The 16,985-nt window shown below is 39.3% G+C and overlaps 1 long non-coding RNA gene across 2 annotated transcripts in view; it reads left to right on the top strand.

Moving 5' to 3' along the window:
- Nucleotides 1–16,985, top strand: part of LOC109547761 (uncharacterized) — a 34,173-nt gene continuing 17,188 nt past the window's right edge. The window contains exons 1-3 of one of the 2 annotated variants that reach the window (XR_012331601.1): nucleotides 1–2,966; nucleotides 3,867–4,090; nucleotides 13,521–13,677. This is a non-coding gene — a long non-coding RNA (uncharacterized lncRNA). The remainder of the gene's footprint in view (nucleotides 2,967–3,866; nucleotides 4,091–13,520; nucleotides 13,678–16,985) is intronic. The other variant, XR_002173715.3, reaches the window with a different exon arrangement.

Below are 16,985 nucleotides of genomic sequence, written 5' to 3'. Positions count from 1 at the left end.
TACGATGTTTGACACGGCCTCCATACCTGTGGGTTCCGCACCTGCAGGTTCAACAAACCGCGGATAGAAAATATTCTTCAGTTAACTTTTTAGTTGAAGCACATTCTATTGCTGACTCAGGACTCATGAGCCCTGTGTTCTCTACAAATCTCTATCTTTCTAGTCTATTTCTTTCCAAAGCATAGCTTGGAATTTATCCTTGGGATCTTTCATTTTGTTAATGAGGTGATGGTGATGATAATGATGAGGATGGTGATGATAACACACACCTTCTTTTGAGTATCTACCATGATGATGGTGATGATGAGACGCACCTTCTTTTGAGCATCTACCATGTAACCGTAACAGTGCTGGGAACTTTACACACAGTGTCAAACTAATCCACAGAGAAGTCATGTTAATGAGAATTTCATACTCATGTGGCAAAAGGGGAAGCTGAGGTGTGGATGAGTTAAGTCCTCATCTGCGATTGAGAAGCAGAGTTGGATTTGTGCCCAGGACCTTCTGTTTCACAGCCCACCTCCTCTCAGGCTCTTGACTTTCCGTGCTTTTTTCAATCTGCTCCAGGTCATAGAATAAAATAAGAGGAACCTAGTTTTCCATCTGGTCTGAAGCCCTTGGGAAGTGGGCTGAGTCAGGTTCTCCAGTGGATCACATGACGTTGGAACTATCAATAACTTTGATGACTTGATGCTTTATGAGGACACTGTCCATAGTCCAGCTGTCTGGTTTCTTCCTTGCACTAGATCCTCCCCTGAGCATTCTTGCCTCTACACATTCTGTGCATTCTTTCTCCTCCCCTTACAGTCCAATCTGTCTTCCTTGCAAAGACAAGCTGAATCCAGTTCCCTCTGTAAAGCTGTCTCCTTCTACTTTAACCAATTCTCATCTCCTTTCTCATGACTCTGATAATGTCCTTATCATACACGATCAGATGACTAATATGGTTTTGTGTGCCCATCTTGCCTCCCCAGGAGACGAAATGCTACTTCAGATCTTAGCCTTCACTAACAAGTCTTCAGTAGATCCCTCACTCTCCACCCCCCCAATCCAGCTTTTAGTTCAAGTTTAGACATAGAATTATACTTTGACATACTTATTGGAAATAACTGGTCAAATAGTAGAATTCAAACCCATACTCTCTCCTCTGTACCAAAGTAGACCAAAGACAGGAATTTAAATACGCAAAGATACAAACATAATGTGGGTTTGGAGAGGAGCTATACTAGAATGAATCTTAGAGAAAGTAGTTTTGGGGACTCAGGAGAAGATTGTTTGATGGTTAGTGTTGAGGATGATCTGCGATGTTTGACACGGCCACTTAGCAGGCAGTTGGGGGCAGATACCTGGGGCAGGTGCATGCTATTGTGTCTTTATTGGGAACCTCTGCTTTCTTGCTAAAATAATTGGACATATATATTGTGTTCCTCCAAACACAGTTTGGGGGATGTTGGTTTAAAGTCGTGTAACCCGATTGCTTCTTTTTTTTTTATAAAATTTTTTTTATTGAAGTACAATTGATTTACAGTTCTGTGCCAATCTCTGTTGTACAACAAAGTAACTCAGTTATACACTCCAACCTGATTGCTTTTGAAGCATGAATTTAGTACTGGAGCTATACTCCTCTAAAGTAGAAGCCTTTCCTGTTTTGGTTAATTTGATATTTATGGAGGAAGCTCATTAACTCTTTGAGGACTTAAGGAGATATTCTATTTGGGTTGGGCATGGACAGATGCCACCAAAACCTCAGTGGCTTAACACAGTAAGAGTTTATTATTATTCCACATGGCTTTGTGGAAGGGCAGTGGAGCTCTGCTCCAAACAGGCATTCCACACCCTCAGTAGTGGTCTTAAAAAGTCCCCTCCCCACCGACTCCAGCCATGCACACACGTTCTTTGACACTCCTCTGATGGAGAGATGGTATCTGTGTCCCCTCTCCTTGAACCTGGGCCAGCTTATTGATACTTCAGCTAATAGCGTATACCTGATGTAATATGTGTGCCTTCCAAGCTGGCTTCAAAAGACCATTTGGTTTCTCCCTTCTTTGCTGGAGCCCTGGGCCACCATGTATGAAATCTGACTGCCTTGATGTTGCCGTTTGTGAGCAAGTCCCCACCACTTAGAGAGTCTACAGTGGGCACTCAAGGTGGCAGTCTTAACCTTTGAATCATCTTCCCCAGCACCAGATATGTGAATGAACAAGCCTTCAGATGATTCTAGACATTAGCCATTGACTTCCCAGCCTCAGATATAATGGAGCATTGACAAGTCATCCTCTTTTTACCCTGTTCAAATTCTTGACCCACAGCATCCATGAATGTAAGTCAATGCTTTTTTTAAGCTGCTCAGCTCTTCTGCAGCATGGTAACTAGAATACCACCTATGACACCATCACAAGGGGCTCAGGACTTACCTTGATAGTGTAAGAGATGACAGGAGAGCTGAGCAACAGCAGTGACATGTTTTAGCCTGGAAGTGACATATATGAAGCCTCATATTTCATTAGCCATGACTAATGACATGGCCAAACTTAATTCCAAGGGTATGGAGAAGTGTAATGAAGACGTCACTAGAAATAGACAAGAACTAGAAATTGGTGAACATCAGTAACATCCACCTCCATAGCTGATAACCTCATGCCTCCTGCTATGGACTGATTGTGTGCCCCCCACATTCATATGTTGAAGCCCTAACCTCCAACGTGATGGTATTCAGAGGTGGGGCCTTTGGGAGGTCATTAGGTTTAGATGAGGTCATGAGGACGGGGCCTTTATGGTAGGATTAGTGACCTTATTAAAAGAGACTCTAAAGAACTTGCTTTCTCCCTTTCTCCTTCTCTCCCCCTCTCTCTCCCTGCCCTGTGAGGACATAGCAGGAAGGCAGCTGTCTACAATCCAGGAAGAGAGCTCCCACCAGAAACTGACCATGCTGGCTCCTTGATCTTGGACTTCTAGACTCGAGAGCTGTGAGAAAATAAAGTTTTATTGTTCAAGCCACTCACTCTAGGTATTTTGTTATGGCACTGAAGCTGACTAAGACACTCCCACACTGCAGATATATTCAAAGACTTATTTCCTAAGTACCCAAGCTGCACAGTGAGTTTGCTGGAGTTTTACACAGCAAAACTATAGACCTCTATATGGTTTATGCTTCCTACTCGTGACACTATTTTATCTGAGGGATGTGCACTCCATGCCGTGGCACGTGTGTTTACAGGTAGGACTCAAATACACACTTCACATTTCTCTGACTTCCTATGTACATTGATGTGCTTGATGAGTTTAGAGAGTCCTAACATTTTGGCAAATGACATGATTTCAACAGATCGATAAATTATGATTTGCGTGCAGCAACTGTCAGCACACAAGAACACCATGACATTCTTCTGTGAGAAGCAGAGTCATGCTCAGCTCCTTCTGGAGGCAGGAACATCTCTACCTACATTCCATTCCCATCCAGTCTCATCGGTCACATCCCTCTAGGCAAAAGAAAAAAAATGCTTTGTGTGCTTAGATAAACCAGGTGAATTTGGGACGCTCGCAATAGTCACCATCAGTGCTGATTGGCCTTGTGAGTCATCGTTAACGTATGATATTTCAAGGGGAAAAAAATCACATTAAAAATGACCCAGCAAGTGGTGAATTGTACCAAACTATAATTTCGGGTACTTGTGATTCACCAGTGATTTCCTGTGTTTGGAACAATGTTATAAATTTCTCAGAGGCTAACGGATGATTAGGAAAGGATTTGCTGTGCTTTGTTTTATTGTAGATAACAGGCCACAGAAATATGATTTTAGTGGGTACTAATGGACTGAGTCCCTTCAAAGGATTAATAAGATTGTTGCCTTTTGGATTGTCTTTAGACGACTGAGATGCTGAGTGCCATTTTTAAAGGAGGAACTCTTCGCTTACAACAGCATTTTATTTTGACGACCAGGTGAATCCTGGGGAGGTCTGTCTGGAGCATCACACGGCGCACACAAGCCGACGTTCTCTCCCCGCTCTGCCTACCAGAGCTCTGTTACCAAAATCAACGATTAATGGTTGAAAGAGTCTGAAAAATGGCTATCCCTTTGACCTTTCTAAGGTTTGTCATTTAGTTGACATACCCATTACCTCAAAAATCAAATGTGTTTGTCTAAACATTATTCTGATGTTTACTTTGGGCACTAAAGGGCAGACAGCTGACCACGGACCCGCTGACAGTGATCAATTCAGCCTCGAATCTTGTCACTTTCCCTGTTTATTCTGCTATCAATCTCCCCTTTGCCTGCCACGTGGCCACTTTCTGCTGCTCAGGCGCTTTTAAAACTAACAATAATCCAATTTAGAATTGATCAATGAAAATGTGTAGTCAGTAAGCAAAATGACAAAGTCTGCATGTAACCGCTGGCCACAGTCAGGAGTTTATTTATTTTTTTATTTTTTATTTTTGCGGTACGTGGGCCTCTCCCGTTGCGGAGCACAGGCTCCGGACGCGCAGGCTCAGCGGCCATGGCTCACGGGCCCAGCCCCTCCGCGGCATGTGGGATCCTCCCGGACCGGGGCACGAACCCGTGTCCCCTGCATCGGCAGGCGGACTCTCAACCACTGCGCCACCAGGGAAGCCCAGGAGTTTATTTTATATGGATGGGGCTGAAGGCAAATTTTAATTAATTAATTAAATGGTAACAACATTTGAGCTTCTTCCCTGTTTTTTTATTGTTTTTTCGAGTCAGATCCTCTAAGTTTTACTGTCTTAGAAATGGGGGAAGTGGGCCCGTTGACTCCCTGCTAGAACCAGTATGTTCTGGAACAGTGCTGCCCCGTGGGCCTTTCTGTGATGGTGGGAATGGTCTAGACCTGTGTTGTCCGAGGTGGCAGCCACCAGACACCTCTGGCTGAACTTGAACTATGGCTTGTGCAAAAGAGGAACTGTATTTTAAGTTTTATTTAATTTTAATAAATTTAAAGTTAACGTTAAATGGCTTTATGTGGCTAGTGGCTACAATTCTGGATGGTGCAATTCCAGAATGTTGACATTTTTTATGATGAGATGAGGTCTGCTGATGTGGTTTGGATGTCATACTGTCTAGACACTGTGTATCAGGAGGTCACAGTTTCTGGCCTGATCCAACACGGCTACAAACCAGGCAAGAGAAGTTCAGGGAGATATTCAAGTCTTCCTTGTGTCCTAAAGGCAACGTCATGTTTGACCAGGGCTCCTTGCCTGGTCCATGGGAGCAGGGCTCCCAAGAGGGCCTGGAAGCTGCTCTGCATGGCTGGCTACTCCCCAGCAGAGGGGAGAGCTCCAGCAAGAGAAGGTGCAGGACTGGTGCAGGAAGGCTCCTAAAAGTCCCCCAAGGCAAGCCCCGTTCTCGGCGGCATCCCAGGTCTGGTGTCCAAGACAGAAGGGTGCATTTCGTTCCCAGTGCCAAGTGGCTCCTGGGTTCTGGATGTGACCAGGGAGCCACTGTTTTCTGGCTCCCAGATTGTCTGGGCTCTTGGACCTGCATCCCTTCTTTCCCTCAACCTCAAACTCCATTTTTGCCAAATCCAACAGTGGGGAGTCATTTGATGAATTTATTAGAGCAATTTGAAAAATCATTTCTTAAAATTATCTGCAAATGTTACGTTCAATGAGCAAACAGTTTAAAAACTAATTGCTAATGAGATTAGAAGAACATATAATATTGGGGGGTCTTTTTAAAAACATGAAATCAACTTAGCTTTTATCTCTAGGCAGATATATATCAAAACCTAAATTAGAATTTTTAAAAAACTGTATCACTTATTTGAATTTCAGAGCTTATGGGAGAAGTTATGAGCAAGTAGAAACACTTTATGAGGGTTATGGGGTGATCCATGGAGATTTAAAATGCTTTACCAGGGCTTCCCTGGTGGCGCAGTGGTTGAGAGTCTGCCTGCCGATGCAGGGGACGCGGGTTCGTGCCCCGGTCCGGGAAGATCCCACATGCCGCGAAGCGGCTGGGCCTGTGAGCCATGGCCGCTGAGCCTGTGCGTCCGGAGCCTGTGCTCCGCAACGGGAGAGGCCACAACAGTGAGAGAACCGTGTACCGGTAAAAAAAAAACCAATAATATAAAATAAAATAAAATGCTGTACCAGATAACTATTGTCTTAGAAGGAAAGAGGTCTGGGTATTCTAAATTTGTAATTCTTGTGTTATTTACATACTGACAACAAAAAAAATTAAAAACAAAAGCCAGTTTTTATTTTAAAAAAATGGAAAAAATTTATTTCCTGAAAATTTTCAGTAGGAAAAGAGTTTAATTGGGGGCATTTAAAAATTAGTTTTTAATGAAGCTTTATGTGACAAACTGTAAGAGTTTGACAATGACAACAAAAGGATATCTTATAATTAAAACAAACAAATATCTATCCATCTATCTATTATCTATCTATTTCAGCCATGGTTTCACTATCCAAAGACAGACACTGTGAATATTTTTTTGTATTTATATCTAATCTTTATTCTATTTGTTTTCATTCTAAACGGAAAGATCATGTATATACTATTTCTATCCTACTCTTTTTTCATTTAACGTTGTAATGCTTATATTTTCCATAGATTGCATATTCTTTAAAAATATAATTTTTAAAAGTTACATTATAATTAATGAAGTGAATATACACAATTTATGTAAAAACTGTGTTTGTATCTGGTATTTAGATTACTTCTGATTTTTTTTCTTTTCCTTTTATAAATAGTGCTTCTGAATATTCAGAATTATTTTCTTAGGCTCCATTCTCAAAAGTGGACTTACTGAGTTAGAGTATAAACATTGCAAGGCTCTTTGCCAAATTGCTTTCCAAAAGGATTATACCAAAATATCAGCAATATTCGAGAGTACCTTTTTCACAGTCCCCTTATCAGCAGTGGAAATTATTATTTTTAAAAAAATCTTTGCTAATTTGATAGGGGTCAAAGGTTACTTCATTGTTGTTTTAATGCCCCATTCCTTGATTACTAGTGAAGGAAAACATTTTCCACACATTTGTTGATTAGTTATATTTCCTTTTTGGAAATTGCCTATTCACATCCTCTGTCAGTTTATCCATTGGAGCTTCAGTATTTTAAAATTCAATTTGATTAAGCTTTTTATATATATAATGATATTAATACTTTGTCTAGATAGTATTTCCTGTGACTGTTTTTCCCCAAATATGATGTTTGCCTTTTAATTTTGTTCTATTTATTTATTTTGATTGAAGAGAAGCTTAAAATTTAAACTTAGCAACATATAATAATGTTTTCATCTTACTTTTAGTAAATTGTACCTCCTCCAATGATGGTAAATTAAAAAAGTTTTTTCTTCTTGATTTCTTACATATTGATATTTTATATTTAATTTTAAAGTTCCCTTGGAATTTATATTGTTTGGTGAATGATTTTAGGTGAGAATCTAAATAGATTTTTTTCATCAAATAATCAATTGTTCCAGGGGGATTTATTTATGAAATAACTTACCCCTTTCTCATTTATTTAAAATATTTCTTTTACCATACATGTTAAATATATATGCAGTAAGATAGCCAGTTCCTTGACTATTGTGTTCTGTAGATTTCCAGAATTTCAATATTTTATATACTATCGATTTATACCCTTGGTCACAATTGATACCATTGGTATCAATTTATACCATTGGCTGACAGGTCCAGAATACTCCCGGTCATTCTTTTTCAAAAAACTGTTTTGGTTTATTTTACTGTGTGCGTGTATGTATATGTGCACATCACAGGAAGAATGAGTATCGATTATTGACTTTTTTACTGACATATTTTGAGTTTTACTTTTTCCAAAGTCTTCCCATCTCTCAAGACCAGGTCAAATCCTACAGCCCACAGGGCCTTTCCTGACCCTTCTTAGTGGGAAGGAATTATTTCCTCTCTTACTTCTGTATGTCTTCACCTGTCCTTCTCTTACAGCATCTTTATGTGCTGCCTTGTATTCTAATTATTTGTGGACAGATCTTACTTTCATCTAGTTATATGTCTGTACGGGCTGAATAATGGCCCCTAAAGATGTACACGTCCTAATCTCCAGAACCTGTGAATGTCGTCCTCCATGGCAAGAAGGACTTTGTAGATGTGATTAAGTTAAGGACCTGGAGATTCAGAGATTATCCTGAATTATCCAGGTGGCCCCAAATGTAAACCTAAGGGGGAGGCAGAAGGGGACTTGACCACTGTGGAGGAGGATGTGATGAGACCACAGAGGCAGAGATTGGAGTGATGCTGTCAGGAGCCACCAGCAGCTGGAAGAGACAAGGGACAGCTTATCCCCTGGAGACTCCAGAAGGAACTGGCCCTGCTGACACCTTGATTTGAGTCCCTTAAGACTCATTCTGGATGTCTGACCTCCAGAACTGTTAGAGAATAAATCTGTGGACTGTTTTTGCTATCAGTTTTTGAGCCTCTAAGTTTGTGGTGATTTGTCAAGAACCCAGTTGCAAGTGAATACTGCTATTCCCCACATCCTAAAGGCAGTAATAGACTCACCCAGGGCACTGTTCAAGTGGACGAATTGTCCCCTGTGGGGGGATCAGAGCTGGAGGTGTCCAAGCCTTACCTGAGGAACGATGCTTAGAGAGTGGATTCTGGTTGTGTTCTGCTTTTTCGAATTTGATCCAGCTCCGGGGCCAGGAGCGGCACTGACTGCACACGTGATCCTTCTTCTTCTGGGGCCATAGCTTCACATGTCAGTCTTGTTTCAAGTGAGATGCTGTTTAGCTCAGCATCTATCAGTCTCTGTGAGCTGAGTTCAAAGTCACTGCGGCCATGAATTCTACTTTAAAGAAGTTATTTCCAGGGTTACTGATGAAAGCCACAAATTAAAAAGAAATGAGTTCAAGAGAGACGTTTGAATGACTAAATTGATATGTTTTCACAAACATTCCTACTTTCAGCTTTCTTATTGTATAAAGTGAATATGAACATATATTATTGGAGTTCGGCAATGGTATTGCTTTATACAGTACATATTTATTTAAACATAGGCTTTTTATTTTTTTTATTGGAGTATACTTGCTTTACACTGTTGTGTCAGTTTTTGCTGTACAGCAAAGTGAATCAGCTGTATGTGTGCATATATCCCCTCTTTTTTGGATTTCCTTCCCATTTGGGTCACCACAGAGCACCGAGTAGAGTTCCCTGTGCTATACAGTAGGTTCTCATTAGTTTATCTATTTTATACATAGTAGTGTATATATGCCAATCCCAAGCTCCCAATTCATCCCACCCAAACATATGCTTTTTTAAAAAAACTTGATTTAATTTTTCAGTGTCTTTGTGAGTAGGAGAAATATTATACACATTCTCCAGAAAAGAAAAGAGGACTAGCAAGGTGGGCCATTTATCCAACATTTTACCCTTTTATTTATTAAGATTTTGAGGGTCTGCAAAATGCTCGACATTGTGTTAAGTTTTTAGTGATTTGAAGTTGAGTGAAACACAGTGCTGACCTTGAAGGGTGTTGCCATCTAGGAAACAAACAATTACAGTACATTTGGAGAGGGACTCCGTTAGCTGGAGGGATCACGGAAGGATGTGTTGGGTTTCAATCCTGGTTGCACATTAGAATAACTCCTAGGAGTATAAAAAATACTCAGCTGCAGACCTCACCCCAGATGATGTGAATCACACCTTTGTGTCAGAAACTGGAATCCGTTGGGGAGACAGATAAGGAGGAGAAAGCTGTAACACAGAGGAAACTTCTTTAAGCTTTAAGGGGTTGGGATTAACATACGCACACTACTATATATAAAATAGATAATCAACAAGGGCCTACTGTATAGCACAGGGAACTCTACTCAATACTCTGTAATAACATATATGGGAAAAGAAACTGAAAAATAATAGATATATGTATATATATAACTGAATCACTTTGCTGTACACCTGAAACTAACACAACATTGCAAATGAACTATACTCCAATATAAAATAGAAATTAAAAAAAGAAAATTAATATCCCAGCCCCCCCCCCCCAAAAAAAACAAAACAGAAACAGACTCACAGACATAGAAAACAAACATGTTTACCAAAGGGGAAAGGTTGGGGGGAGTGATAAATTAAGAACTTGGGATTAGCAGATACACACTACTATATATAAAATAATCAACAAGGACCTACTGTATAGCACAGGGAACTCTACTCAATGTACTTTAATAACCTATATAGGAAAAGAATCGATATATGTATATGTATAGCTGAATCACTTTGCTGTACACCTGAAACTAATACAACATTGTAATCAACTATACTCCAATATAAAATAAAAGTTTTTAAAGTTTAAAAAAAAATAAAAACTATTCAAATGCAGACCTCACCCCAGATGATGTGAATCACAATCTGTGTTGGAAGCTGGGATCAGCTGGGGAGACAGAGGAGGAGAAGCCTGTAACCCAGAGGAAACTTCATGTATACATAGGGCTTCAGGGGGCAGCAAGCAGGGTGCTGACTTAACATAGGGTGCATCGTCCCCGGGGTCCCCACTCTGGTGGGCTGCAGGGTTATTGGAAGGAACCCTGGAGAAGGGATTTGTGGAAGGGAGATGGGATTTGTGGAAGGTGTACCGTTTGCTGAGTGCCCCTGTGTGCCATGCGCTGTGCTGGGCTTTTCACAAATTCTCTTTTAGTTGTTGTAAGACTTTTTAGTTATGTGTCATTATCCCAATTTTACACATAAGGAGTCCAAGGCTTGGGTGATTGGGAAGCTTCCTCAGGATCACAGAGGTGGTAAGTGACAAAACAGGGAGCTTACTCCTGATGCAGTGTTGTTTCCATTTACTGTGCGCTTTGCATAATTGAGGCATGGCTAGAGGTAAATATGGTAAATAGTGGAAGAAATGCCCAGCTCCAGCTCTGGGGGCTTTACTAGGAACTTTGATCTTCAAGTTGAGTCTGTTTACCCGTTGGGGATGGGAGAGAGGTGGGGAGTGGCATCCAGGAAACAGACAACCAGTGCACAGGCTCAAATGAATGAAGCAGAAACGGCCTTTGTAGAGGTATCCAAACAATCTGTTAAGCCTCAAGCATGGAGTGATGTGAGGTGAAGAGAGGAGAAAAATCTGTTTTGTGAATTATTAATCCATGTGTTAATAACAGTGTGTTAAGACTCTAATTGACCTCACTTTGAAGAAATTCTCTGTATTGGAAACTATTGTATGCTACCACTTGTTGTAACAAAACTTTTGGGTAGAAATACTACATTTTGATATTCTAGCTAGTCAACAGAGTTTTTCCACACGACTTACTATGTAGGTTTTCCCTAGCTCATGTAGACTCGTGACTGGGTGATATCAGAATGAACCCTTCAGCTTAGAGACTTGTTCCTTTTAACTATTTTAGGGTAGATTAGGGGAAACTGCAAATATGATTACCTTGAGGGATGTTCTATTTAATTGCCTTTTTTTTTTTTTTTTTTTTTTTTGCGGTACGCGGGCCTCTCACCATTGTGGCCTCTCCCGTTGCAGAGCACAGGCTCCGGACACACAGGCTCAGCGGCCATGGCTCACGGGCCCAGCCGCTGCATGGCATGTGGGATCTTCCCGGACCGGGGCACGAACTCGTGTCCCCTGCATCGGCAGGCCGACTCTCAACCACTGCGCCACTAGGGAAGCCCCTAATTGCCATTTTCTTTGCCCAATTTCAATAGTTAGTCTGATGGGATGAAAGTCCTTGCAAAAGGAAAGTTTGTATAAATTAATATAAGGGAATTCCGTATTTATATGAATAAGTATTTTATTTTCTCATAGAAAAATATGAACAAATCTTAAACTCTCTGGTTCCAACCAGCTTTACCATTCAGAGACTCTATAGTCATTATTTTTTTACTATAATCCTTTGTTATTTTCAACTGACTTCCCTATATTTTGAACTCTTGAGTCCTTACTTTTCACCCTGAATTGTCAGTCTGGATGATATTTGACTTGTGGACTCTGGGTAGTAAACCAAACCTTAATTAATCTCAATACAATTGCCCTAAACTCCATTTTATTTTTTACTTTCTATTGTTGTTTCAGATAAAATCCTGGTATATTTATTTGATTCTTTTTTTTAAAACTGAAGGAGTTGATTTACAATATTGTGCCAGTTTCAGGTGTACAGTAAAGTGATTCAGTCATACATATAGTTATATTCTTTTTCATATTTTTTTCATATTTCATATTCTTATTCATTATAGGTTATTACAAGATGTTCAATATAGTTCTCTGTGCTATACAGTAGGACCTTATATTTAACTATTTTATATATGGTAGTTTGTATCTGCTAATCCCAAATCTACAGTTATTTTAAAATCCACACATATACACAAATCTCTAAGTACACACTTATATCCCACTCAGTGGAGGTCAGATTGTTGTTAGGATAATAACCTCTCATGGGGATACTCTCCCCCATGGCCTGGTCAATACATTTATACAATGTAATTAAACCATATCACTTCCGTGACAGGAAATTGATGACCTTTTAATTATTTCAAGATAACTGAATATGTAATCATTTTCTCCTTTAACTGGGAGAGAAGAGTATATTTTGAATAAATTGAAAGGACTACAAATACTTATTTTGTGTGTATGCTGTACATTTGTGCTCTTTCCACAAGATATCATTTTGGAATGCTTTTCCCAGGATTTGGGAAAACAATTTAGAAAAGCCCATGTTAAAAATAGGAGATACACTACCAAATGTAAAATAGGTAGCTAGTGGGAAGCAGCTGCATAGCACAGGGAGATCAGCTGGTGCTTTGTGACCACCTGGAGGGGTGGGATAGGGAGGGTGGGAGGGAGATGCAAGAGGGAGGAGATATGGGGACATATGTATATGTATAACTGATTCACTTTGTTATAAAGCAGAAACTGACACACCATTGTAAAGCAATTATACTCCAATAAAGATGTTGAAAAAAAATAGGAGATTAATAATTTAGTCAACAGTGTTTAAAAGGTGCTTGATGATTATTGGAATTAAGAAAGATCTACCAATACTACCCTGAATTTTCATGTGGTGTATAAGCTCACAATAAATTTTAAGACTGTCTGGTGGGAAATATACGGCAAGTAGCTCTTTAAAAAATTAGACTGAGGCCTGCTCATAACATCAGAGTTGGCTAATTCCCATGAGGAAGATTGAGTTACCACACACTTTTATTGTGGGACATTTTGGGTGACAGAGTGCGATGGACAATTATAGGGTCCGTATTATCCAAACCAAAAACCAAAACCCAACCTGTGACAGGTGTGCAGGTTTCTATGGGAATAATGGACCCTAATACTTCAAATCACAATTATTTCACACATTGGGACGACATAGCTTTGATATTTTTAGTATAACAGATTTTCCCCATTAAAAAAATAAATTTTATAATTCCCTTGAATAAAAAAATTCTCAACCTCTACACTATGTGTATAGGTGACTAAAAAAAACAAAAAAACCAACAAAGAAACCCAACCTATCCCAACGGGGCATTGTCTTTCCAATCCAGTACAATAAAACTTCTTTGTCTCTCCTCATAGGCCAGAAATGTGGAAAACACCCTTTCTCACCATCTTCCATTAAGAGAAAAGAGAATTTGTGTTACTACTTGGAAAAACCAACTGCTTAATCTTCGAATGAAATACCAGTCAGTAAAATTAATGGAGAGTGGGACAATTTCACTAGAAACACCCCACGGTGAGTGCTTTTGATTTATTGGACGTATTAACCGTATAAATTATACCTAGAAGCAGCTCTTTACTAGATATATTTTATAGCTAAATTAATATAGTGACTTCCACATGTTACATTTAAAATTTTCCTTTCTTTAAAAACTATGGCAGTCGTGGTCTGAAACATGTCATCAGTCAGGACTTTTCTTTAATAAACAATTTGGAATCTTATAGATCTTTTTCCTTAATTTTGAAGAGACCATTAAGGATAGTGTTAAGATGGTGTGACACAACTCCCTGATTTTTTATGATGATGACTATATTTGGAGTATAAATCCTTTGTGAAAAAAATACAGGCAGGTTGCTATTAAACTCCTCACGAACTGGTTGGGTGAAGACAGAGTGGTAACTAGTAAACAAACCCTCTGCCTCTTTAAATTCCACAATCAGAACATAAGGTTCTTGAGGACAGGGGCAGATCAGGGTTTTTTTAAAAAAATTACTATTAGAGCAACAATGACCAGCACCTAGTACATATATAGGAGGCCCTTGATTAAAATACTCTTACTTTGTCAATAAACCTTTCTTGAAAGTATGACACTATGCCAGGGCCTGGGGTTTCAAAATCGACAAAACAAGGACTTCTGTTTTTATGAAGCCAAAAGTTGAGTAGAGGAGATATCTATTATCTAAGGAAATATGCATAAGAATATTTATACACTGGAAAACAGGAGAGGAAAAGGTAAGTAGTCACCTGGAAGTGATATTTGAGTTGGGTCTTGAATATGTGCATAGATATTTATAAACAAACAGCAAAACCGTTGAGGTTTATTCACACTTTTCTGGCTTCCTCCCTTGAACCGGTTTGTTTTATGAACCAAGAAACTTTGATGCTAATGAATTTCTCCATTTTCTTCCAGTCACCCACATTTTAATGGCAGACTCCTTTTTTTTTTTTGTCATGAAAATAGCTGCATTCAGTAGTTTAAACTTTACCGGAATTAAAATGTTAGTGAAATAAGCACAGAGGTCTTCTTTGAACTTTCCATTGTTTGTAGCTTTGAAGTGGTCAATGCAGAGGAGTAATGTTAAGAAACATGAATGAGTCGGAACGCTGGTTAAAATGGATTGAAACATCATTTTATTCTGAGCTGTAAATTTCTTGATGAAAAAAATTATTTCAACTGACCTTATTTCCTATGTATATATATCAAATGACACCTGAATCATGTTAAGGCCTTAACCTTTTCCCATTTCCTGTTGTAAAACTACCTGAATCTGACATCTTTTTAAGTGGAGTTAAAACTGTTTTCACTTATGATGTCAGAATTCAGATAATGCCCAAATTGATGCTTAGCGATCTGTGTTTTAAACGTCTCATTTTCTAAGATGTCTTCTCTTATTTTAAGGAAGAATAGAATTGCATGTTTGGGTCTCTCTAGAATTAAAACTAGTCACTGATTACAATATTCCCTGTCGATTATTTGAAGCCTATAGTCTAGGTGACACAAGAGGCGAATTCATTGTAAGCCTTCAGCCAGATACTGAGTCTCAATTCAAGAGCTGGGGCAGTACAGAGGGATACTGAGTATCAAGAGCCGGGGCAGTACAGAGTGTAGATGGTGTTTATGCTCCAACACTGGGTGCTCAGGGCTCCCTACGGACTCGCTTCCCCACCATCCCCTAAATGACCTTGGCTCTAAGGGATAGGGTCTCCTCACTATTTTCCCAAACTATTTTCTCAAATACCTGCCATGGCTTGTGGCCTATTCTTGTGTCCATTTATTAATTCTTCATTCAAACAATGATGATGAGCCCCTATTGTGTGTCAAGTACTCTCCTAGGCTAAAGCAGTGAAAATCAGATGGATTTCTGGCTTTCGAGGAAACAGACTTAGGAAAGTAAACCAAGAAGAGACAAAGAAAATTTCAGGTTGCAATAAGGACAATGGAATAACAAGATAAAATAAAATAAAATAAAATAAAATAAAATAAAATAAATATAGTAATGTATTGATAATAAAGAAAGGGGGCAGCAGGAGAGGGGTTTACTTTAGACCACATGGCCAGGGAAGGCTTGCCTGAGATGGTGATAAGGGAACCAGCAGGGTTCTGGGGAAGGAGAATTCTGGGTGGGGGGAATCATGGGAGCAAAAACCCTAAGGCTTGTAGAGGAAAAGGAAGAAGTCCAGTGCCACTGAAACCTGAAAAGAGAGGGACCAGTAATGCAAGGGGAGGTGGACGAGGGCCGGTTCTCATGAATAACTCTAATTTTATATATTTTAAAATAAGAGGTTTTATTATTGCTTAGTTCCGGCAAGGTCAACTGATTAGGAGAATATTACCATTGTAAAGACAGGTTGTTATACTCGAGGATGCAAGCAGAAGGAACATGGCCCGACTTCTTGCCACAATGGACAAAAGAATGGGTGAGGCAGGGTAAACAGGTTTAAGATTGATTACTTTGAATAATTTCAGGAGGCTCTGGGGCATAGGAGCTGTCCTTAGGTGTTTGGAATGTGACCCTGGAGCGATTGGGGCAGGTGGATAGTGTCCTGATATGTGAAAGCCTGATAAAGAAGGAGTTAGGTGTGTGGGCTCTGGATTGGTTTACGTTTGGAAGGCACCCTCAGGGATGAGTTGTTTACTATCTTTGGGAATTAGCTAACCCTGTGGGGTGGGGCAGTCCCTCTAGGAGCAGCAAGACCTCCTAATGTCAAAGCATCAGAAAACAAGAGACACAGCTAATACATACAAAATGTATACCAGAGTATTGAAAAAGTTTATGAAACTAGCATAAGCTTGAGCAAACCTCACAGGAATGAGGATGAAAAATGACAATGCAAATGTACTCACGAACATAGATGCTAAAATCATAATAACATATCATTTGTGAATTATGAAAGTTTTTTTCTTTCATAACAGTCTATGCATTTAGCTTATATTTCCTTGTACTTGCTAGAATTTCCACTAAAATTTTGATAGAAATTATAACATGCATTTGATTCTTGTTCCTGACTCCCAAGGAGAGTTTTTAACTTTCATCATAAAGTATATTTGCTACGAATTTTCTTTACAGGTTATGAAAGTCCCTTCGTATTCCTAGTTTGTTAAAGGTTTGTGGTTTTTTTTCACATAAATGAGCATTGAAGTTTATCTAATCATTTTTTCTGCATCTATTGGAAGGACCATATGATGATTTCATGTTTAATCTGTTAATGCAGTTAATTATATGAATTTTCTAATATTAATCCAACTTTGCCTTCCTAGGATAAACCCAAATTTACCATAATGTATTTTCCATTTCTATACATTACTAAATTTAGTTTGCAAA

This window comes from Tursiops truncatus, chromosome 4, assembly GCF_011762595.2.
Source record: "Tursiops truncatus isolate mTurTru1 chromosome 4, mTurTru1.mat.Y, whole genome shotgun sequence".
Lineage (NCBI taxonomy): Eukaryota > Metazoa > Chordata > Mammalia > Artiodactyla > Delphinidae > Tursiops > Tursiops truncatus.
Note: the sequence above shows the minus strand (reverse complement) of the source record. Positions and strands in the feature narration are given on the sequence as shown.